General features: G+C 35.8%; 1 protein-coding gene and 1 pseudogene across 14 annotated transcripts in view; both read left to right on the forward strand.

Annotated features, from left to right (window-relative positions):
- GPHN (gephyrin) overlaps positions 1 to 24138 on the forward strand; it is a 636202-nt gene that overhangs the window by 188581 nt on the left and 423483 nt on the right. The gene's annotated exons all lie outside the window — the stretch shown is intronic.
- LOC122469234 lies at positions 19275 to 23664 on the forward strand (annotated as a pseudogene).

A 24138-nucleotide genomic window follows, 5' to 3' on the forward strand; every position in this document is an offset into this window, starting at 1 on the left:
ACAAAGAGCTGCACTGGGATTGTGAGGAGCGATTGATTATATACTTTTCAGTTGGAAGGGGTAGAGACAAAGGAAGTTTCCAAAAGGATTCTGATGTGGTAAAGAAGACATACAGGATTCTGGAGGTCTAGCTAGGGTTGTTTTTTTCCTCTAACAAGGCATTAACATTAAGATGGTTGGGAGTTCCTGGAGGAAAGCCATACTCTTCTGTCTCAAGTATTTGTCAGTGGGCTGCAAATTATACAGAGATTTATTTTTATCTACATTTCCTTGTTTTGTTTTGTTTTTTAGAATTTTTGGTAAATATATGACCCCTTTATTTAATTTTTTAATTTTTTAAAAATATAATTTATTATCAAGTTAGCTAACATGCAGTGTATACAGTGTGCTCTTCACTTTGCGAGTAGATTCCCATAATTCATCACTTACATACAACACCCAGTGCTCATTCCAACAAGTGCCCTCCTTAATGCCCTTCACCCATTTCCCCTCTCTTCCTGCTGTCCCCCTATCAATCCTCAATTTGTTCTCTGTATTTAAGAGTCTCTTATGGTTTGCCTCCCTCTTTGAACCTATTTTTTCCTCTTCCCTTCCCCCATGGTCTTCTGTTAAGTTTCTCCAGTTCTACATATGAGTGAGAACAAATGATATCTGTCTTTCTCTGCCTGACTTATTTCACTTAGTGTAATACCCTCTGTGTATTACCCTCCATCCATGTCGTTGCAAATGGCAAGATTTCATTCTTATTGCCAAGTAGTATTCCATTGTATATATAAGCCACATCTTTATCCATTCATCAGTTGATGGACATTTGAGCTCTTTCCATAACATAACTATTGTTGAAAGAGCTACTACAAACTTTGGGGTTCATGTGCACCTATGAATCAGCGCTCCTATATCCTTTGGATTAATTCCCAGTAGTGCTATTGCTGGGTAGTAGGGTAATTCTATTTTTAATTTTTTGAGGAATCTCCACACTGTTTTCCAGAGCGGCTGCACCAGTTTGCATTCCCACCAACAGTGCAAGAGGATTCCCATTTCTCCAAATCCTCACCAACATCTGTTTCCCGAGTTGCTAATTTTAGCCACTCTGACCGGTGTGAGGTGGTATCTCAGTGTGGTTTTGATTTGTATTTCCCTGATGATGAGCAATGTTGAGCATCTTTTCATGTGTCTGTTGGCCATCTGGGTGTCTTTTTTGGAAAAGTATCTGTTCGTGTCTTTTGCCCATTTCTTCACTGGATTATTTGTTTTTCAGGTGTTGGGTTTGGTAAGTTCTTTATAAATTTTGGATACTAACCCTTTATCTGATATTCATGTGCAAATATATTCTCCCATTCCATCGGTTGCCTTTTAGTTGATTGTTTCTTTTGCAGTGCAGAAACTTTTTATCTTGATGAGGTCCCAATAGTTCATTTTGGCTTTTGTTTCCCTTGCCTTTGGAGACGTGTCGAATAAGAAGTTGCTGCAGCTGAGGTCAAAGAGGTTGTTGCCTGTTTTCTCCTCTAGGGTTTTGATGGTTTCCTGTCTCACGTTTAGGTCTTTAATCTCTTTTGAGTTTATTTTGTGTATGGTGTAAGAAAGTGGTCCAGTTTCATTCTTCTGCATGTTGCTGTCCAGTTCTCCCAGAACCATTTGCTAAAGAGACTGTCTTTTTTCCATTGGATACTCTTTCCTGCTTTGTCAAAGATTAGTTGGCCATACGTTTGTGGATCCAATTCTGGGTTCTCTATTCCATTTCATTGATCTGTGTCTGTTTTTGTGGCAGTAGGAACTCTGTCTGGTTTGGGAATCAAGGTAATGCTGGCTTCATAGAGTCTGAAGCTTTCTTCCCATTTCTATTTTTTGGAGCACCTTGAGAAGAATAAGTATTAACTCTGCTTTAAATGTCTTTTAGAATTCCTCTGGGAAGCCATCTGGCCCAGGACTCTTACTTGTTGGGAGATTTTTGATAACTGATTCAATTTCTTTGCTAGTTAAGGGTCTGTTCAAATTTTCTATTTCTTCCCATTTGAGTTTTGTTAGTGTGTGGGTGTCTAGGAATTTGTCCATTTCTTCCAGGTTGTCCAGTTTGTTGGCATATAATTTTTCATAGTATTCTCTAATAATTGTTTGTATTTCTATGGTGTTGGTTGTGATCTATCCTCTTTCATTTATGATTTGTCTATTTGGGTTCTCTGTCTTTTCTTTTTGAGAAGTCTGGTAGGGGTTTATCAATTTGGTTTATTTTTTCAAAAAACCATCTTTTAGATTCATTGATCTGTCCTGGTTTTTTTTTTTTTTTTTTTTTTTTTGGATTCTCTATTGTTTATTTCTGCTCCAATCTTTATTATTTCTCTTATTTTTCTGGCTTTGGGGTTTCTTTGCTGTTTTGCTTCTCGTTCTTTTAGGTGTGCAGTTAGGTTTTGTATTTCAGATTTTTCTTGTTTCTTGAGATAGGCGTGGATTGCAATGTATTTTCCTCTTAGGATTGCCTTTGCTGCATCCCAAAGGGTTTTCATTTTCATTTTTGTGTTTTCATTTTCATTTGCTTTCATTCATTTTTAAATTTCTTCTTTAATTTCCTGGTCGACCCATTCATTCTTTAGTAGGGTGTTCTTTAACCTCCATGCTTTTGGAAGCTTTCTAATATTTTCTTGTGGTTGATTGCAAATTTCATAGTGTTGTGCTCTGAAAATATGCATGGTATGATCTCAATTCTTTTATATTTATTGAGGGCTATTTTGTGACCCGGTATGTGATCTATCTTGGAGAATGTTCCATGTGCACTTGAGAAGAATGTATTCTGCTGCTTTTGGATGAAAAGTTCTGAATATATATGTCAAGTCCATCTGATCCAGTGTATCCTTCAAGGCCATTGTTTCTTTATTGATTTTCTGCCTAGATGATCTGTCTGTTGTTGTAAATAGAGTATTAAAGTTCCCTGCAATTAGTGTATTCTTATCAATAAGATTGCTTATGTTTGTAACTAATTGATTAATGTATTTGGGTGCTTCTAAGTTGGGGACATAAACATTTACAATTGTTAGCTCTTCTTGATGGATAGACTCCATAATTATGACATAATGCCCTTCTTCATCTGTTATTATAGCCTTTAGTTTAAAATCTAGTTTGTCTGATGTAAGTATGGCAACTCTAGCTTTCATTTGACTTCCCATAGCATGATAGATGGTTCTCCATCCACTCAATTTCAATCTGAAGGTGTCCTCAGGTCTTAAATGAGTCTTTTGTAGACAGCATATAGATGGATCTTGTTTTTGTATCCATTCTGATACCCTATGTCGTTTGATTGGGGCATTTAGTCCATTTACATTCAGAGTGATTATTAAAAGATACAGATTTGTGTCATTGTGTTATCTGTAGGTTTTATGCTTGTGGTGATGTCTCTGGTCCTTTGTATTCTTTGGAGCATTCCACTGACAGAGTCTCCCTTAGGATCTCTTGCATGGCTGGTTTAGTGGTCATGAACTCTATTTTTTGTTTGTCTGGGAAAGCCTTTATCTCTCCTTCTATTCTGAATGACAGCCTTGCTGGATAAAGAATTCTTGGCTGCATATTTTTCCTAGTCAGCACATTGAATGTTTCCTGCCATTCCCTTTGGGCCTGCCAGGTTTCAGTGGACAGGTCTGTTACTACCCTTATGCATCTACCCTTTTTGGTAGTTAAGGTCCGTTTGTCCCTAGCTGCTTTCAGAATTCTCTTTATCATTGTATTTTGTGAGTTTCACTATTAGGTGCCATGGTGAAGACCTATTCTTGTTGAATCTGAAGGGAGTTCTCTGGATTTAATGTCTGCTTCCTTCCCCAGATTAGGGTAATTCTCAGATATAATTTCTTCAAGTAAACCTGCCCCTTTCTCTCTTTTTCTGAAACTCCTATGATATGGATATTATTACATTTCATTGAATCACTTAGTTCTCTAATTCTCCCCTCATGGTCTAGTATTTTCTTATGTCTCTTTTTCTCAGCTTCATAATTTTATCTTCTATTTCACTTATTCTCCCCCTCTGCTTCCTCCATCTTTTCTGTCACTGTATCTAGTTTATTTTGTTCCTCATTTACAACATTTCTTAATTCATCATGACTGTTTCTTAGTTTCTTGATCTACAGCAATAGATTTTCTGCTGCCTTCTATGCTTTTTGCAAGCCCAGCTATTAGTCTTATGACTATTATTCTAAATTCTTGATTAGATATATTGTTTATATCTCTTTTGAGCAATTCTTTGTCATTTCTTCCTGAAATTTCTTTTGTGGAGAATTCTTCCATTTCACTATTTTTGCTAGTTTTCTGTCCTTTATGTGTTTTAAAAGCTTGTTATGTGTCCTGCATTGGCAAGCACTACTGTATCAAAGAGGGGTCATATGCTGTCCAAGGCCTGGCCCTTCAGGAGGTGTTTTTGGAGTGTGTTGTGTGCTCTCTTTTATTGTGACTCTGGTTGCTTTATCTCCCTACTTCTAGTGGTGGTTTGGACCTTCCATCAGGTATCCTTTGATTTGTTCATTGAGGTAACCTGGAAAAAATTTAAAAAGAGGGGTGGTTATGGAAGAAGCCTATCCCATACAAAGAGAGATGATAGGAGTGGGGATAAAGAAAAGAATCAGAGAAACTATACAGCTTAATCCAGAGAGACAGAGAAAGAGAGAGAGAGAGAGAGAGAGAGAGAGAGGAAAATAAGAAGGAGATACAGAAGTGGTGTAAAAAGAATAGGTTAAAAATGTCTGCTTAAACAAACCAACAACCAGAATAGAGAAGGGAAGAAATAAGAGGAAGAAAAGGAAGAAAAAAAAAATATATATATATATTTACAAAATAGGAATTGACCAAGAATCAGATCAGAAAACACAAAACTGCTGGGTCCCTTGGAACTGGTGGCTGTGTTGGTCTGGAGGAGGGGCTGTCTGTTTCCGTCATTGTCAAGCTTGCTTGGGTAGATAGACAGTTACCAGGCACAGAGGAGTGCAGTTTGCTGTAGGCAGGTCCTTATCCACTGTGGGCCTGCAGTCCCTTCCCTGAACCTCCATCTTCTTGGTGATGGGAAAAAAAATGGTGACACCCCAATGTCTTCTCCCTGAACCGGGTGTTCCAGACCACTGTTTTTCAGGCCTTCCTCATAGTGCCATGTGGGCGCAAGTGGGCTGGTTTGTCCTGCTTCACAGTCTTCTGGGGCACCCAGGTGCTACACTGGGATTCAAAACCAGATGTCTTAAAGGATCTGTGCTCCACACGCCCTGGTTCCAGGGTAGTGTCACTCTATACAGCCAGCCAACACAGAGCCTCTGGGTGGCAGGCACCTGCATGGTCTTTTGTCCTTAGAGCCGCTATATACCTTCTTCCCACGGCATTTAAGGAAGGGGACTGCTTTTTCCTACTGTGCCTCTGAACTAGCTACTGTGCCTGGGGCTGGCTCCACTCCCCTCCACCCCCCGTGCTTGTACTGGGCAACAGGCCCTGTTCCACAGAAATCCCCTGGATCAAGTTAGAATTAGTTCTTTCTCTGCTTTTTCCATTCCCCAGTCCATGGTTTTTCTCTTGTCCAAATACAATCCTACACTTCCTTCCATAGCCTCTCTTTCTCTTCCTGATGTCTCTCCACAGAGGGGGATCCCTCCCCTCCATGCCTACCCTATCTGTTTTATCTCTCCCAATTCACAATTACACACCTATGGCCTGCCAGGTTGTCCCTCTGGGCCCCTGGAGATGTGTCTATCACTCTGAAGTCTGGATTCTTGGAATTGTAAATCTTCTGGCCTCAATACTGCTGTGTTTGAAGAATGATGGAACTTTGGGTCCCCCTAGTTCTCTTCCCTGTTGACTCTTCCCTATGTTTTCCTTTGCTTTTGTTCTCCACATCATTTGTTTATTTTTCAACTAATTTGTATAGGAAGATATTATATAATGCCTCATTGTATCAGTAAAGTTCATGTTGTGGCCCTATTGTCTGAACGTCTTCCTACAGATTTAGATTAATGAAAGATTAGCAGGGTTTTGTAAACAACTGTTCTTTAAAATATAAAAGAAAATAACAATAAAAACAGGATTGAAAGCACTCTGAGGGGAGGAACTTCATCAGTTACATTCAGTTTGTTTCTTCATTGCTTGTCAGTCTCTCATACTTAGTAATTTTCTTAAATAAGAATACCTAATTTAAAATTTTGGCTTTCCCACTTACATGTCATCAGAAAGTATAAAGTATTTTAAAGAGAGTGTATCTCCTTTTCAACAGAGCCTTCATTTAGGAGAGAGTATTTGAGTATCAATATCCAAAGATAAGCTGCATTACAGGGGCACCCTTGTGGCTATAAAAAAAGAATATGAATTGTTTGGGGAACAATGAATGTTCAGAGCATTATGTGTATAAAGGAAAGTAATGGGAAGCTATGTTGGAGGAAGAGACTTGAATGACAAAGGGAAGGAAAGTTTTGAGCAAGAAATGCATGTTTACAGTTTTCATTATAAGGATGATTAACTGACAATAGTGTGCATGCTCCCGGACTGGTTCCGGGAGCACATGGAGATTATGAATGCTATTGTACATACTTTACATACTACTCCCATAAGTCATCATTGGTTCTAAGTTATTCAAATTTCAAAAGTTCGTTGATATTTTTATATTAAGCTGTTGAAATACTAGAATTGCTTCTACAAATGCCATATAGTTTCTAGTTATCAATCGTATAGTATCTTGCTCCTCTTTGTTTATAATTCCCAGAATGTGTTCAGGGATTTGGAATCTTAGAAGTCTATTTTCCAAAATACTTTCTGTGTCATATGAGTTATGTTAAAGTGAATCTAATCTTAGTCTGTGCATCATCACCTTTCAGAAGCTGCAAGTTAACCAGGTCGTGATATATCTTTTTTACACATATATGGATATAAAAATAGCACTACATGTATAAAATTTCTTTTTTATGAGCTTGAGAAATATTATTTCTCTCTGTATTTTATACTCACATTATTTAAACTCCCTACGTTGTATTTTCTCCCTTTGTTTTATGCTGCTTTTATTTTCCGTAGCCAATTTAATCAGATCTGATGCCTTGCCCACAAGTAGAATATCTGTTAAGGGAATGAATAGGGGGTGCCTGGGTAGCTCAGTTGGTTATGTGTGTGACTCTTGATTTCAGCTCAGGTCATGATCTCAAGGTTCCTGGGATCAAGCCCTGCCTTGGGCTCTGAGCTGATAGTGTGGAGCCTGCTAGAGATTCTATTCTCTCTCCTTCTGTTTCTGCCCCTCCTGCTGGCATTCGTGCTCTCTCTCTCTCTCTCTCAAAATAAATAAGCATTAATTTTTTTTTAAAGGGAATGAATGAGTTCTGGTGGAGTGGTATCTGGTAAAAATAATTGACATAAAAAAGGCAGTATAGCACAACAGTTAAGAGCTTGATAACTTGGATTGAAATAGTGTGCTTTTCACTTAGCATTGCTTTTTAACCACTGAGCCTCAGTTTCCATACCTGCAAAATTGGGTACTAATCTTACCCACTATATAGGATTATTGTGAGGACAAAATGAGATAATAACAAGTAAAAGCTCTTAGATTTTGCTAAGTGGAAAGTGTTGAATAGATGATATCTATCAATCATTACTTTTTTAACTTGAGTTACTTATGTTATTTGAGAAAGCAATAAAGATAATTTACTAGAATAGTTCTTAAACTTTATTGGGCAAATTTTATTGTACAAATGGTAAGAATTTATTAAATTGTATATTACTAGGTCATAGGTGAGAGATTCTGATTTATGAGAATAGGGGTAACCCCCCAAAATTTGCAATTTTAGGAAACATCAAAGGAAAGCCTGTTATAGGATATGTTTTCAGAAATTTTCCTTGAATTTCAGAAAATGTTAACAGTTTCACTACTGTGGTAAAAAAATCAACGTATTGGATATTGCTACTTGCCATGTAAGCCATACAATTTTAGAAACAAATATGGCATTTCTAAATTTTTTTTAATGTTTATTTATTTTTGAGAGAGAGAGAGAACGTGTGAGTGGATAAGGGGCAGAGAGAGAGGGAGACACAGAATCTGAAGCAGGCTAACGGCACAGAGCCTGACATGCAGCTCAAACTCAATGACCGCAAGATCATGACCTGAGCTGAAGTCAGAGGTTCAACTGACTGAGCCACCTAGGTGCCCCAGAAATTTGGCATTTCTATCAAGAATTATAAAACTGCCTTTTGGGGGGCCTGGGTGGCTCAGTCATTTAATCATTCGACTTTGGCTCAGGTCATGATCTTGTGGTCCGTGAGTTCAAATCCCCGCGTTGGGCTGTGTGCTGATAGCTCAGAGCCTGGAGCCTACTTCAGATTCTGTGTCTCCCTTTCTCTCTGCCCCTACCCCACTTGCACATACTTTCTCTTTCTCTCTCTCTCTCTCTCTCTCTCTCTCTCTCTCTCTCTCTCTCTCTCAAAAATAAATAAAACATTTTTTAAAAGTTATAAAACTATCTTTGGTTTGATTCAATAATTTATTTTTGATTATTTTTCTTAAGGATATAACCCAAAAAGTTACATTAATTTATCTTTTATTTCTAAAATTTTGACATTAAATATGGCAATATCTAAATATAGATCACTATCTAAATTATTGTTTATCTGTTCAGTGGATTCATTACTAACCATTAAAATTTGTAATTATGAATCCTATAGTATCATAGAAAGAAATACATAAATCAAAAAGCATTATTTATATTTATATGCACACTACACTTGCAATTATGTAAAAATATAAGTAGGCAAGTGAACAAAGAATGAAAGGAATACATTCAAATTTAAAATATTTGGCCTAGGATCAATTAAAAGGGAGGAAAATAATACATATGAACTCATTGCAAAATAGTTGCACAATATATGGATTAAGTTTAGTGTATTATACTTTTAGTTTCAGCTTTCTTCATGTTGTATAGCATCGACCAAGATAAAACAGAACAAAACAAAACAAAACTTCGTAAGTTTTATTATAAACTGCTTTCCTACAGATTCAGAAAAGTTGGGTTCTTTCTTGTCTATTTGTTGATTAGTACCCTGCCATTAGGGACCCTTCTGACTCTCAAAGATAGGAAAATGAATTAATTATCAGCATAATTCTAGAATGTTGTAGTAAGTGTTAATAATTGCTTTCTATTTGCTGGCATATGAAAAGAAAGTTGACAGGCATATATATACATAAATACACACACATACACACACACACACACACACACACCATAAACCATAGCCAGTTAAGTATAAATTTGGTACTCCCACCCCTTATTGGTATTATTTAGTAGATAAGTAATCAATTAATTAAATGACAGTTTTTGTGACAAATGGTAAATCAGAAAATAGGGTATGGCAAGATAAAAGAAAGGTTTTGTTTTCTATCAGGTTGCTTTTGCTTACTCTTTTGTGTGACACTTTGAATCTAGATTTTTCTAGGTTATCATTCTAAGAGAAAATTAATTTACCATACTGTGTTTTTACCATCTGGAAAATGACATAAAATGCAACTCAAATTGTCTTAATAAAATGAATATACTGGTTTACAAAATTTAACAAGTCTGTGGGTAGACTTTATATATGGCTTAATCAGAATTCCAGGTGTGTTTTTTTGTTTTGATTGAACAGTTGATTGACTATTTGTTTATTTTTCCTACTACTCTCAACCTGCCCTCTTTCAAACTGACAGAGTTGACAGCAATTTCAGGCTATTGGTATCAAGATAAAGCTTTTATATCTCTGAATTCCCCAGGAAAGACCATAAATTCACTCTGATTGTATTGGCTGGCTTAGGTAACATTCTTGAAATGAGCACTCTCTTTGGCAAGTTGTTGGAATGTGCTCATTGGCTTAACCTAGCGCATACTTCAGCATTAAAGCTGGAAGTTTGAGATCAGCGTGCCACCAAGTGGAAGACACAGCAAGAAGGTGGCCAGGCAAGAGAAGAGAGCTTTCACCAGAACCCAACTATGCTGGTACCCTGATCTCATACTTTGAGCCTCCAGAAATGTGAGAAAATCAGTTTCTGCTGTTTCAGCCACCAAATCTATGGTATTTTGTTATGATGACTTAAGCTGACTGAGACATTTGGCAACTTTAAATGTATAACTGTCAAATTTAAGGTGTATGTAGTTACTTTCTTGGGTCTTGATTTAGTTGGTTCTTTGTTTAGTTCTAATCTTTTTTTCCCCCTCATATTTGCATTCATTAGAAAACAATGTGCCTCATATTGTGGTAATAGATCCTTGTAAATAATGATTTTAAGTATGAAAAAGATAATTTTAATTATCCCGTTTCTACATTCTTTTGTAAGTACAGAATATTAAACCCAGTTTTTGTATGTTAGACTAAAATTTTGCTACAGGTTTTTAAAAAAAAATTTTTTTAGGGGCGCCTGGGTGGCGCAGTCGGTTAAGCGTCCGACTTCAGCCAGGTCACGATCTCGCGGTCTGTGAGTTCGAGCCCCGCGTCAGGCTCTGGGCTGATGGCTCGGAGCCTGGAGCCTGTTTCCGATTCTGTGTCTCCCTCTCTCTCTGCCCCTCCCCCGTTCATGCTCTGTCTCTCTCTGTCCCAAAAATAAATAAACGTTGAAAAAAAAATTTTTTTTTAGTGTTTATTTATTCTTGAGACAGAGAGAGAGATTGAGAGAGCAAGCACAAGCAGGGGAGGGGCAGAGAGAGAGGGAGACCCAGAATCAGAAGCAGGCTCTAGGCTCTGATCTGTCAGCATAGAGCCTGACGCAGGGCTTGAACCCACAGACCGTGAGATCACGACCTGAGCTGAAGTCGAATGCTTAACCAGCTGAGCCACCCAGACGCCCCACTGCAGGTTTTTTAAGAGAAATTATTTCATTTTATAATATTCAGCCTAGAATCACAGGATGGTTATGCAGTTCATACATGGCACTTAATAGATCAGTAAAGTCCTTCTGACAACTAAGTATCAAAATTGCTACTTTACTTTAATATTTATAATGTACCATGTTCATAAATCTGGTGGTTCGCATTGCAATTACTATTATTGTAATCAGCTCTAAATCAGCTCTTTCAACTGAAAGACATACAAGTAACAGCTACTGCTAATAAGTCCTTTTAAAATTAGAAAGTGTAAATTATCAAGTAGTGCCACAAATTAAACACTTCTTTGGAAGACACATCAAATATGCCTTGTTATTCACTGTTAAATTAATAAAAAGACACTATTCTTAAACATGTACTACAGTGCTTTCTTTTTAGCTTTATGCCAGAAAAAATTTGGAATAATTAACACTCCCAAGGTCTCAGGAGGCTATCTGTCAGTAGAAGTGTAACAGCAGAAGTAAAAGAATTTTGAAATTCATAAAAGGCAGGGCTTAATTAAATTCACAACAAATTCTAATTAGAAGATGGTAGTGTTGTAAAGTTGAGTTCCGGTGAATACTTAGTATATTTTTTACTATTAGTGATGAGCAAATCAACCCAGTAATGAGTCCCTTTTTATATTTTCCTACACCTAATTGCACTCTAGACAATCTTTTTTCAAAGATACTATGAAATCTCTTAATTTTTATTGGTTGGTAAATGAACAAAGTGCTAGTTGACAATATGATGATTTTGTGTTATAACTAGTTTGCATTTATATAGTGTATTTCTCTTACGAGTGAGGTCAGATATTTCATAAAAGGTTTTATCAGAAAATCCCTATGAACAAAACAGAAATGCATATACTTAAGAGACAAATCCTTACTTGCTCACAAAACGCTAGAAACAATATATTGATCCATCTTTACAAATATGTACAAATATCTGACTTATGTGTAGAAAGTTGCAGTTTTAAAAACCAAAACAAGTTGAATAAATTATATAATATAAAAATTATGAAAATATTCTGTAATGTAATTTATGGTGGCAGAAATCTGAAAGTAATTGCCTAGGGGAGAGGAAGTTTACTGAAAAAGGGACATGTTGAAACTTTCTGGGGTGATGAGAATATCCTGTATCTTGTTTGGATGGCAGTGTTGTAAGTATATAAAATTGTCAAAACTTTTCAAACACAACACCCAAGGTCTTTGCATTTTATTGTATGCTAACCTCATATGAGCATTTGAGTAGGGGTATAATATGATTACATTTGCGTTTAAAATCAATTTAGCAATGTTGAAGAAAATGGAATGTAAGGAAAATAAAAGTTATGTCTTCTGTGGGCCCTAATAGTTAATGGTTTCTCAGAAAGAAAAGTGGCAGTTATCTTTGTTTTGTTTTTGTTTTGTTTTTGTATAGAACAAGAGAGTCTTAGGAAATTTTTTTCTTATCTGCTGTAATCCTGGTGTGATCTCCCACCAAGATTGTAAAAGCATTGGAAGCCTTTTGAATTTTTTCTTGGGACTTTAATTCATGAAAGCCCACCAGCTAGCTATCGCCAAGACTGTCATGTGCTATATCACTCCTGGTGAAGTTAATTAAAAAAAAAAAAACTTGGGGCACCTGGGTGGCGCAGTCGGTTGGGCGTCCGACTCCAGCCAGGTCACGATCTCGCGGTCCGTGAGTTCGAGCCCCGCGTCAGGCTCTGGGCTGATGGCTCGGAGCCTGGAGCCTGTTTCCGATTCTGTGTCTCCCTCTCTCTCTGCCCCTCCCCCGTTCATGCTCTGTCTCTCTCTGTCCCAAAAATAAATAAACGTTGGAAAAAAAAAATTTTTTTTAATTAAAAAAAAAAAACTTTATGTAATATTTATAAGCATATTGATTGCTGCAGCAAAGAAGGATAAATGCCATAAGAACTGGGATGCTGTTTTAGAGAGACTTAATAGGGATTTATCATAGGAGTTAGGCTTGTGCCTAAATGTGGTTCCCTTGCACTCAGTCTCCTCATTGTAGAGTCTGCTCAGCTCCACCTGGATTTCTTCTATTCCGGCAACCTGGTTATTCTCTCAAGACTTTCAACTGGAGATGATCAGAAGCCCATCTCTCTGGGATCACCGTCCTTCACTGCCTGAGTTTCACTGTTTGAATACCATAGTTTTATATATTTTGCCTGAATTTTTTTAGTTGTTTTAGGCAGTACAGAAAATCCAGTCTCTGTTATGCCATCTTAGTCAGAAGTCAAAACTCTGGAATTGTTTTTAAAAGAAAATATTGGGGGAGGATAATGTGTGGGCAGACAAAAAAAAAATGTTAGCATGCCAAGGCTTATTTGGAAGACATGAAAGGCCACAAAGCTTAAATGACAGAAGAAAAGTAATATTAAAATATTCAGAAGTAGTTTTGTAAAACTAGTTTCAGGAATAGATTTTGATCTGTGGAAAGAGATGCATTTTAGCTAAGTTGTACTCAGTAATATTGATTAATATGCACTAAATAATTATTCCAAGGTTTAGAAAAAGTGCAGGGCTCAACAGGTGCACCCATCCATTAGTAATTGTGGTTACTTAATAATGAAAGAAAAATATTATTTTTCTTTACATTTTTGTGGTTTTAAAATATAGCTAGTAAGTTGTTAGGACATAAAAATGTATTGTGTTGTTTAGAACTTCTTAATAAACAGAACTCTATTTCTTTTGACGTGGGAATGTCATAAAAGATGATTGAGACACTAAGGGCATCCTGAACTGAGAAAGTTTGGGACTCTGTCATGTAGCCAATTTTTGTTTTTTTTAATTGCTTCAAGTGTGATTTCAGTAATTTTTGATGGCATTTTCCTGGAGATCTTGTCTTTGGCAGTCAGTATTGATAAGTTTTTGTTGGTACCTGATGTATAGAGTACTATGGAAGTACAGAGAATGAGAAGTATTATTTTCTGGGTGCTTACTATGCTGTAGGCATTATTTTTTAATCTCATCTAATACTTGACAACAATCCTGAGTTGAGTGTTATTCCCATTTAATAGGTAAGGAACCAAAGATCAAAGAAATGAATTATTTTGCTGAAGGCTACACATCTAAATGGGTGAAACTTGCATTTAAATCCAATCCCAAAGCTTGTGCAGTTTTCATTGTAGAGGTCACATGATTTTCCTATTTATGGCAACCCTGTAATGAAGTCTTCTTGAAGTGATACTGAAAGTATTATTTTCAACTTAGGGAAGTTAATTAGATGGAGGATCAAGGGAACAAAAATTACTATGTGTTAGATTTGAGGATTGGAAGTAAACACTAAAGATTAAATTTTTATGTTAATTCTTAGTCCCTATTGTACATGCTGGCTTTTTTTGCATCATTTGATGGATTATTAGATTTTTTAGTATTTTCAGTAACCTTATTTCCATAGTAGACAATAGTGAGAATTGTTACAGTGTACACATAGTTATGTTTAGTCATCTGCAGTTTATAGTCCATAGAAGTCTCATTATACAGAGTTAGTTTTTCACTGTGAATTTTTCATTTTGAAAGTGTTCTTACCTTTGTGCTTCTAGAACATAAAGACATTTCTTGATCCAATAAAAGGCCTTTTATTATTTGTTTTTCATTATCTCCTTCTGGAACTTTTACAGTATTTGGAATTATCTCAACCATTCTCCATATCTCTTTACCTCTGTTTTGAGTTTCTATATTTTTGCCTCTTTTTGTTGCAGTCTGTGTCATTTCTTAAGACTTGTCTTCCAGTTTATAAATTCTCTTTTCAACTATGTCTAATCTCCTTCCATCTTCTTTTTTTACCAAATCCTAAAATATTATTAGATGTTTTATTCATGGATGTCCTGGGTGGTTATTTTCAAATCTGCTTAGGTAGATTTCTTATATTTAGTACTTTCTGTAGGCACATTAAGTACATTAATGTTCTTTATCTCATAATTCTAATACAGTATTTTCAGGTCAGATTCTGTAGTTTGATTTTTCTACATATACTTCCTATGGTAGTTTTTTGTTTGTTTTGGAGACTTTTGAATGTGTGAATTCATCCCTTTGCAGGAAATGTGATTCTCCCATGCATGTGGAGGTAGTACCAATTCTGGAACTACCAAATTTTTGAGTGGTATGATTTTAGGCCATAAACCTACATAAGTGTTGGTTTGTGGTTATTAATTCTCAAAGGAGTCTTTTTTTCTCCTTTCATATCTTTCTATTCTACCTAGTTCCCACGAGACAGGCATATATATCTGTAACCTCCCTGTTTGGGGTTTTGTTTATATTATGCTTATTTGTTTATTTTTCATAGTTTATGATTTACAGAGTCTTGAATGCGGGTTTTAAATAATATGACTTCACATCCAGATTGAGCTCTAAATTCTGGGCCCTTAAAAATAGGACTCTTAATGACCAAACTGTAGGCCACACATCAGCAGAAGCCACCAAGGTTCAGCAAATACTAGCCTTAGAATTCTTAACTATCTGGATTTCTGCCCCCTTTTTTCTTATAGTCTTTTATAAATTCTTTAGTTTTCAGTGAGCCCAGCCACTGAATAAATAAGTTTTTAAATAAGTTTTTAAAAACATATTTTAGTCAACTTTATTAGATATGCTATACAAGGGGGAGAGTTAACTAAATATCTTGGTCTGTCATTGTACATAAAGACAGCTCATTTGATTTTTTGTAATTTGTACTCATGGGAGTCTTCAGAAGCAAGTTACAAACTTTAGAACTCTTTCATGTGGATTTGCTGTTAACTTTACACAGAGGTGGAATTAGATAGAACTCTTTTCCCTGGCCATATATAGCCAAGTTACTCTTGATTTTCCAAGGAACATTTAAAATCACAAAATATGTCTGAAAAGGTATACTGACATGGTAGTGGTGTTAGGAAACCAGTTGTTACCTATTTTATATTCATTCTTGAATTTTATCTCAAAACAGTAACATGAAATTAAAGTTAGAAATTGAAGCACTGTTAATTCAAAACTCTTTTCTGTTTTATTTTAAACTGTTAAACTAAAACAGATATTCTTCCTACCCCAAAATAGTTACATTAAGAACAGTCTGTTGTCAACAGAAGTCATTCTATTATAGTTATTCTATTATAAAGGGTATCGTTTCTATTTAAAATGCTAAGCTACAAATATTTAGCCTTTTGAGCCATCTGCTCTGCTAAATACCCATAAGTATTTTAGACTAAAATCTGAAAAATGGAAATACTTCAAAACCTTTACATTGTTGACTTTTGATTTTGTACAGCATGTCTTATTTTGAGTAGAAATAGAATGATGTAGAAAGTTTACTTGAAAAATATTCCATTATCCTCATTAAAAAAAAATAGAGTCTTAAACTCTCGTATAGAAAGGACCCTCTATATCTGGATGAAATTATTTTGTTAAAAATATCTAATTCTTTAAATAAATATAAACAGAAACTCTACTCAGTATATTTATTCCAACAATAAATATATTTGACTTCTTAAATTTAGAGTTCTGTTAGGTAAATTTATGTTTAAAATCATTACCTTGATTAAGAATCTTCTGTTAGAAATGTTTAGGAAAGTTTGCTCCCCACCTTGTAATGAAATTTTAATAATTGTCTTTATAACTCCAGGAAATTAATTAATGTCTTCAATTAGCCATTTTTATGAGTTACATGTTTTATTGAATACTTTATATTTCCTTTTTTTTTAAGTTTATTTCTTATGAAAGAAAGTGCACAAAGGAGGGTCAGAAAAGGAGAGGGAGAGAGAGAATCCCATGCTGGCTCTGCACTGTCAATGCATTGCCTCACGTGGGGCTCAATCTCAGGAACCGTGAGATCATGACATGAGCTGCAATCAAAAGTCGGATGTTTAACTGAGTCACCTATGTGCCCCTATATTTCCTTTTTTTAAAAAAATTTTTTTAAATGTTTATTTTTTTGAGAGAGAGAGAGAGAGAGAGAGAGAGAGAGAGAGAGAATGAATGTGAGCAGGGGAGGGGCAGAGAGAGAGGGAGACAGAATCTGAAGCAGGCTCCAGGCTCTGAGCTGTCAGCACAGAGCCCGACATGGGGCTCGAACTCACGAGCTGTGAGATCATGCCCTGACCCGAAGTCGGACGCTTAACCGACTGAGCCACCCAGGTGCCCCTATTTCCTTTTTAAATAGCATTCTATTAAACTGTTAAACATGTGGAGAAAGCTTAGTCACCTCCACCATCACTCATACAAAAACACTCACTCCCATTCCCAGAGGACTGGAAACAGGGAAGAATGAAGCATTACAGCTGGACAAAACAGGAGTTGAAGAAAATTGCATGAGAAGTAACTATGAACTGATTTTAGAATGAATTTATAATTCAAATTCAAATATCACTTGTACAAAAAACCTTAAATATGTGAATTTTGTTTATTGTAGGCCATGACTTCAGGTGCTTCTGAGCACCTGACAGAAAGAAATGTAAATTCTCTGGTGAATATACTTTACTTTTAAATTAAAAGAAATACCACAAATTATTTCCCAATGAATATGAAAAGCCCAATGAATATGAATATGAAAGGAAATAAGGTGCCATGAATGAGAATTAGCAGAAACATTAGACAGGTTTGTGCCATTTCATTGTGGTTTCTATTCCATTTGGACATGATTGAATATGCCCCTGAGTCTGTATAATACTTACTGCAGAAATTCATTGTGCATGTGTGTGTGTGTGTGTGTGTGTGTGTGTGTGTGTATGCGTATGTTTATAATGTCCCAGTCCCTATTAGGATTCATTTCTGGAAGCAGTGGTAATAAGAACCAAGAGCCATGGCCTGAGGTTGAAGAAATATGTGGTGGAGTTCAAGCCATCCTTGTATTCTTGGTTGGAAGTTTCCTTTCAGGACTTTGAAAATGCCATGCTACTCTCTTCTGTCCTACAAAGTTTCTAATAAAAATCAGCTGAGGAAATCGTATGTGAGTTCTCTCATATGTAACAAGTTGATTTTCTTTTGTTGCTTTTAAGATTTTCTTTATGTCTTTAGTTTTTTAAGTGTTTAATTCTAGTTAGTTAACATATAGTGTAGTATTAGTTTCAGGTGTAAAATATAGTGATTCAGCATTTCTATACAATACCTGGTGCTCATCACAAAGGTACTCCTTAATCTCATCACCTATTTTACCCATCCACCCACCCACCTTCCCTTTGGTAACCATCAGTTTTCTCTTTATAATTAAAAATTTATTTCTTAGTTTATCTCTCTCCCTATTTTGCCCTTTGCTCATTTGTTTTGTTTCTTATGTTTTACATATGGGTGAGATCATATGGTATTTGTCTTTCTCTGACTGACTTATTTTGCTTAGCATAATACTCTCTGGCTCCATCACATTGTTTCAAATGGCAAGATTTCATTCTTTTTGACGGCTGAGTAATATTTCATTGTATGGATGTGCTACATCTTCTTTGTCCATTCATCAGTCAATGGACACTTGGGCTAGTTCCATAATTTGTCTATTATAGATCATGCTGCTATAAATATCAGGCTACACATATCCCTTTGAATCAATATTTTTGTATCCTTTGGGGAAATACCTAGTAGTGCGATTGCTAGATCATAGGGTAGTTCTATTTTTAACTTTTTGAAGAACCTTCATACTGTTACTACAGTGGCTGCACCAGTTTGCATTCCTACCAGCAATGCAAGAGGGTTCCCCTTTCTCTATATCCTTGCCAACACCTGTTGTTTCTTGTGTTATGACTTTAGCCATTCTGACAGGTATGAGGTGGTATTTCATTGTAGTTTTGATTTGCATTTCCCTGATGATGAGTGATGTCAAGCATCTTTTCATGTGTCTGTTGGCCATTGATATATCTTCTTTGGAATAATATCTATTCATGTCTTCTGACCATGTTTTAATTGGATTATTAGTTTTTTGGATGTTGAGTTTTGTAAGTCCTTTACATATTTTGGATACTAACCCTTTATCTGATATGCAGATTGCAAATATCTTCTCCCATTCCATAGGTTGCCTTTTAGTTTTGTTGATTGTTTCCTCCACTGTACAGAAGCTTTGTATTTTAATGAAGTTCCAATAGTTTATTTTTGCTTTTGTTTCCCTTGCCTCAGGGGATATATCTACAAAGAAGTTGCTATAGCCGACATAACCAAAGAGGATATTGCCTGTGTTCTTTTCTAGGATTTTTATGGTTTCAAGTCTCACATTTAGGTCTTTTATCCATTTTGAATTTATATTTGCATATGGTGTAAGAAAGTGGTCCAGTTTCATTCTTTCTTCATTTGTGTTGCTCTCCAGTTTAGCCAACACGATTTGTTGAGACTGTCTTTTTCTCATTGGATATTCCTTCCTGCTTTGTCAAAGATTAATTGACCATATAGATGTGGGTTCGTTTATAAGTTTTCTATGTTGTTTAATTGATCTGTGTGTCTATTTTTGTGCCAATACCATACCAGTCCCTAAGAGGCTACATTAATCATGTTTTTTTCCTAAATCAGTATTTTAGATGTAGAATTGATAAAGCAGATATTGAACTTGCAATTAACTATCATTAGCTATAGATTTAAAGAGTATTTTAGATTTGTCACATGTAATGTATTACTGATGTTTTGAATTGTAATATGCTAAAATTTAAGTGAAATGATGAGTTTGGAATTGGTAACTTTGGCTAAGAACATTCGTCATGGCCTGCAATAGTTACCACCATTTCCAAGGGCCATTTTCCTTAGTATCACTTCTCCACTATACTTTATGGTATCTACTACTCAGAATGTAGCCCCCCATATTTCTGACTTAAGGAATTTCTTAATATAAGGACACTTCTATTTCATAGAACAAGATATGGATATTCTAACTTCTATTTTGTAAGGGAAAATTCGTGATAAATGTAGACAATATGATGAGTTATTGAGAGATCTCACCTCTTTTATTCTTGAAATAAGCATATGTAAAGCTCTTCCTGTTCACAGGCATGTGTCTAGGTTTTGGAGTAGGAAAAAATTGTTCCTGATCTTAAAAACTTTATGTAGAAGGTATAAAGCCATGATAATAAAATGGATCAAATAAAATAAATGCCAAAATATAAACAATACAAGATGTTATACATCCACATTTAACTGACATCCCCTTAATCAATTCACTAGCTCAATTGTCTTCTCAATTGCTTATGTAAAACATACTGACAGATGTTCAAAATACAGTAGACCCTTGAACAACATGGGAGTTAGGAGCACTGACCCATTCGATTGAAAATCTGCATGCAACTTTTGACTCATCCTACATTTACTAATAGACTACTGTTAACCAGAAGCCTTAATGATAACATAGTTGATTAACATGTATTTTCTATGTTATATGTATTATATGCTATATTCTTACAACAAAGTAAGCTATAGAAATGAAAATCTTACTAAGAAAATCATAAGGAAGGAAGCCAGAGCTGCTATGTGGGACTCTAGCTATCACCAGCCAATACCATATGCACATCCTGGGAAGTCTGGCACTATGCTCATTCCATGCATGAGTTGTCAGCCAAGGACATCAAGGGGAGCATAATTAAACTGAACAAGCACCGGGACTTCATGTGTATCATCACCTTTGTGGCCTCACAATGAGTCAAAACAGATATAAATTATACTCAGCTGGTTGCCCTGCACACCCTATATTCTAAGTGATGTTTATAGATCTTGGTCTTCTCTTGCAAGTAGTTCAGGAGGCAAAAACCAGGGGGTACTGTAGAGACCATCAATTTGCTGCTGGGTATAACATCACACTTCGTATGTACAACATGTATGTGAATGGAGACAATGACCACCTGCTAGAAGTGTATGAAAGTACAGCCCAAGGGGAGAAGAATCCTCGAACATGTCACCAAGTGGAACTTCACCAAGTTCTCTTGATAAGAACAGCTGTGTTGTTAAGTGGTATGGTCTCATGGAAAAGCCTCTGGTAATAGAGAAGGACTTGCCCTCCTACCTCTTGCTCTACAAGTGTGCACCCCCCACCAAGCGCACCAACACCACCTGGAGTGTTCCACCTGGCGACCATGAGGGTTTGCCTGAAAACTAGCCTGAGCTTCCTGCTGGAGGAAGGTCACTTACCCTGCCTGGTGGCTTAGTGCCCCCCTCACCCCTAGGTCTCTTGTGGGAATACACAAGACAAATAGGGAAATGCAAATTCCCAATACAAATAAGAAATTAGGAAGAGAAAATACGTTTACAATAATGTAAGTAAAAAGTTGTTATTTAAGTGGACCCACATAGTTTAAACCCATGTTGTTCAAGGATCAACTGTATACTAAACATTTGCCATTAGAGTGCTAGGCTGCTCTCTAGAATAATTTCCAGCAGTTGACATTTATACTTCTAAGAATCAGTTGTATTTATCCAAAACCATTTTATGCCAGTAGACCTTTTTATTGTAATTGCTGAGTTAAATGTTAAAAATTTTTAAGTAAGTGAAAAATTTATTTCTGTTTCTATAAACTTGGGGAAGATGATAAAGTTGAGTTACTAAATATTGTTTTTAAATTAGATATGGTTAGATTATATATGAGGTAAAATCAGAAATCTATTCTAATGATTGTTTCAAAAGAACTTATAATTACTTAGTCTAGGTGTGGCTAATGAAAGAAACCTTGTGCTACCTCCAATCAGAAGGCCCATACTCAGAGCAGATCCTAGTTCCATATCAAAATATTGGTCAATAGATAATCATTTATATGTTTTAAGGTAAAATAAACCATGTAATTATTGTTTTTATGATTCCTCACCTTAACTAATTTTATTGGTTAGTCAGCTAGCACACCCATGTTGAAATAGCTTTCATAGTCAATGAAACAAATAATGAATTCTGTATTTTCTAATGACTTATGCTTCATTGTTGTATGAAGGATCATCAGAAAAGAGTTTGACTATTAAAGAAGTGTGAGACTTTTCTTTACCAGTCCTATCATTTTTCTTTTCTTCCCCTTAGTTTATGTCTACTTAGTCCATATGCCTTTCTATTCACTGAATGCTAGTACTTTTTGTGGCCAGTTTGGCAATTACTTCCTATAATAATAGTAATCATTAACATATACGTATAACAAGAACATCTACTTTGTTCATTTTGTTATAGACAATTTATGGCAAGTTAAAAAATAGGCCCAGTATTATCTCTTAAATTTGATATCTAGTCTACATTTTATCTAACAAGATAACAAAAGCATCATGTTCAAGTAGAATACTGGAATAAAAGCCAAGAGATATGATTTCTGTGCCTCTATGCAGTGTTATCAGGGATAATCTTGGACAAGGCACTTATATTTTTTATTTTAAAATGGAGAATTAAACTAAATTACTTCGGAAATCTTTTTTTAATAAAGCTTAAATAAAATAACCCAAACAAATCCAATATACTTTTTATAGATTATGAGATTTTTCAGAAGGGATTTCTTGGTTGGGTTTCACTTTTTTGACACTATTGTGATACTAAAATCAGACGTAATAGCTGTTTTCTGAATCTGCAAATATAAAAAGTACTAACACAAAGGTGATGGCTATAGTTTCATTGGTCCAGAAGGAAGGAAATTAATTTGGGAGGAGTAGAGAAGATGGTTTCAGTGCTTTTTATTTCTCTTTTTTTTTCATTGTTTTCATTTTTTTCTTTTTTTTTTTTTTTTTTTAAACAGAGGTAACAAAGGGGCATTTGGGTGGCTCAGTTGGTTAAGTATCCTAATTGACTTCCACTCAGGTCATGATCTTGTGGTTCAGGAGTTTGAACCCCGCCTTGGGCTCTGTGCTGATTGGAGCCTGGAACCTGCTTCAGATTCTGTGTCTCCCTCTCTCTCTGCCCCTTCCCTGCTCGTGCTCTGTCTCTCTTTCAAAAATATATAAGCATTAAAAAAAAATTAACAGAGGTAACACATTGGCTTATAATAAGGTCAGTGTACACTTTTTTTGATAGGAACAAAATAAAGTTTAACATGTCTCAGTAAAATTCTAAATGTCATTGACCTTTTTATATTTTATCTATGTGGAAAATCTGATGATTAAGTCCACAATTTAATGAATTTGAGGTAGACTGAACATGTTCTAAGACTTCATCATTTTGATCCTTCTGTATTACTTCCCCATGTTACTATTACTCCTAATTGTGCAACATAGCTTTGGCTAGATTCCAGCAAGCCAGGCGAGCTGAAACAGTTGTCCTAAAAATAAAATTTTTGTGGCTGTGACGAGTCATTTGGCTGATTTTCTAATTTGGTTGAATTTGGATCATAGTTAATTATGTGTTACTTTGATACCAATGTCAGATAAATAGCAGAAGAACAGTAAATAATATTGAAAATTTTGTGGCACTCACATTTTGGTCATGAACTTCTGAAGGCTCCTAAAAGAAGCATTGTCCTATAGTAGATTTGTCTTATAACACCTATCCTTTCATTTTTTTTTTTTCATACTAGAAATGCACTCTGGTTAGAGGAGAGATTAGGGCACCTTCCGCCTTTTGCAAACGTGGGTGTTTATGAATCACAATTTGAGAACTAGAGGTCTATAGAAGTGTTTTTGCAAGTATGCTCTTGTACTGTCTGCATCAAAATCACCTAGAAAGCTTGTTTAAAATGGGTATTTCTGGCCTTCATCTAAAGCCTTTTGAATCAGAATCTCCAGGAATGAGATTCAGGAATCTAGATTTTAACAAGCTCTCATGTGGCTCATATGCCCACTTAATGTAGAGTATCTTGCCTTAAGTATATTTTGTATCTTGAAATATTATCTAATGATTATAGTATATGCATATACAGTTGACAGGTGTTTGAATTGTGTGGGTTCGTTTCTTTTTTGATTAAATTAAATTTAACTTAATATATTTTTTAAAGTTTATTTATTTTGAGAGAGAGAGAAATGAGTGGGGGAGAGGGGCAGAGAGGAGGAGAGAGACAGAGAGAGAGAGAGAGAGAGAGAGAGAGAGAGAATCCTAAACAGGTTCCATGCTCAGCATGCAGCCTGATGTGGGCCTTGATCCTATAACCCTAGGACCATGACCTGAGTTGAAATCAAGAGTCAGACACTCAACCGACTGAACCACCCAGGTGTCCCTGTGCAGGTTCCCTCATATTTAGCTTTTGTTCAGTAAATATTTGGAAATACTTTGGATATTTGTGACAATTTAGAAAAAGTTACAAACTGTGTAGCTTAGAAATATTGAAAATTTTAAAGAAAAAGTTGGGTGTGGCGCACCTGGGTGGTTCAGTCAGTTAAGCATCCAGCTTTAGCTCAGGTCATGATCTCATGGTCCGTGAGTTTGAGCCCTGCATCGGTATCTGTGCTGGCAGCTCAGAGCCTGGAGCCTGCTTTGGATTCTGTGTCTCCCAGTC

The sequence above is a fragment of the Prionailurus bengalensis genome, chromosome B3, assembly GCF_016509475.1.
Source record: "Prionailurus bengalensis isolate Pbe53 chromosome B3, Fcat_Pben_1.1_paternal_pri, whole genome shotgun sequence".
Taxonomy (NCBI): Eukaryota; Metazoa; Chordata; class Mammalia; order Carnivora; family Felidae; genus Prionailurus; species Prionailurus bengalensis.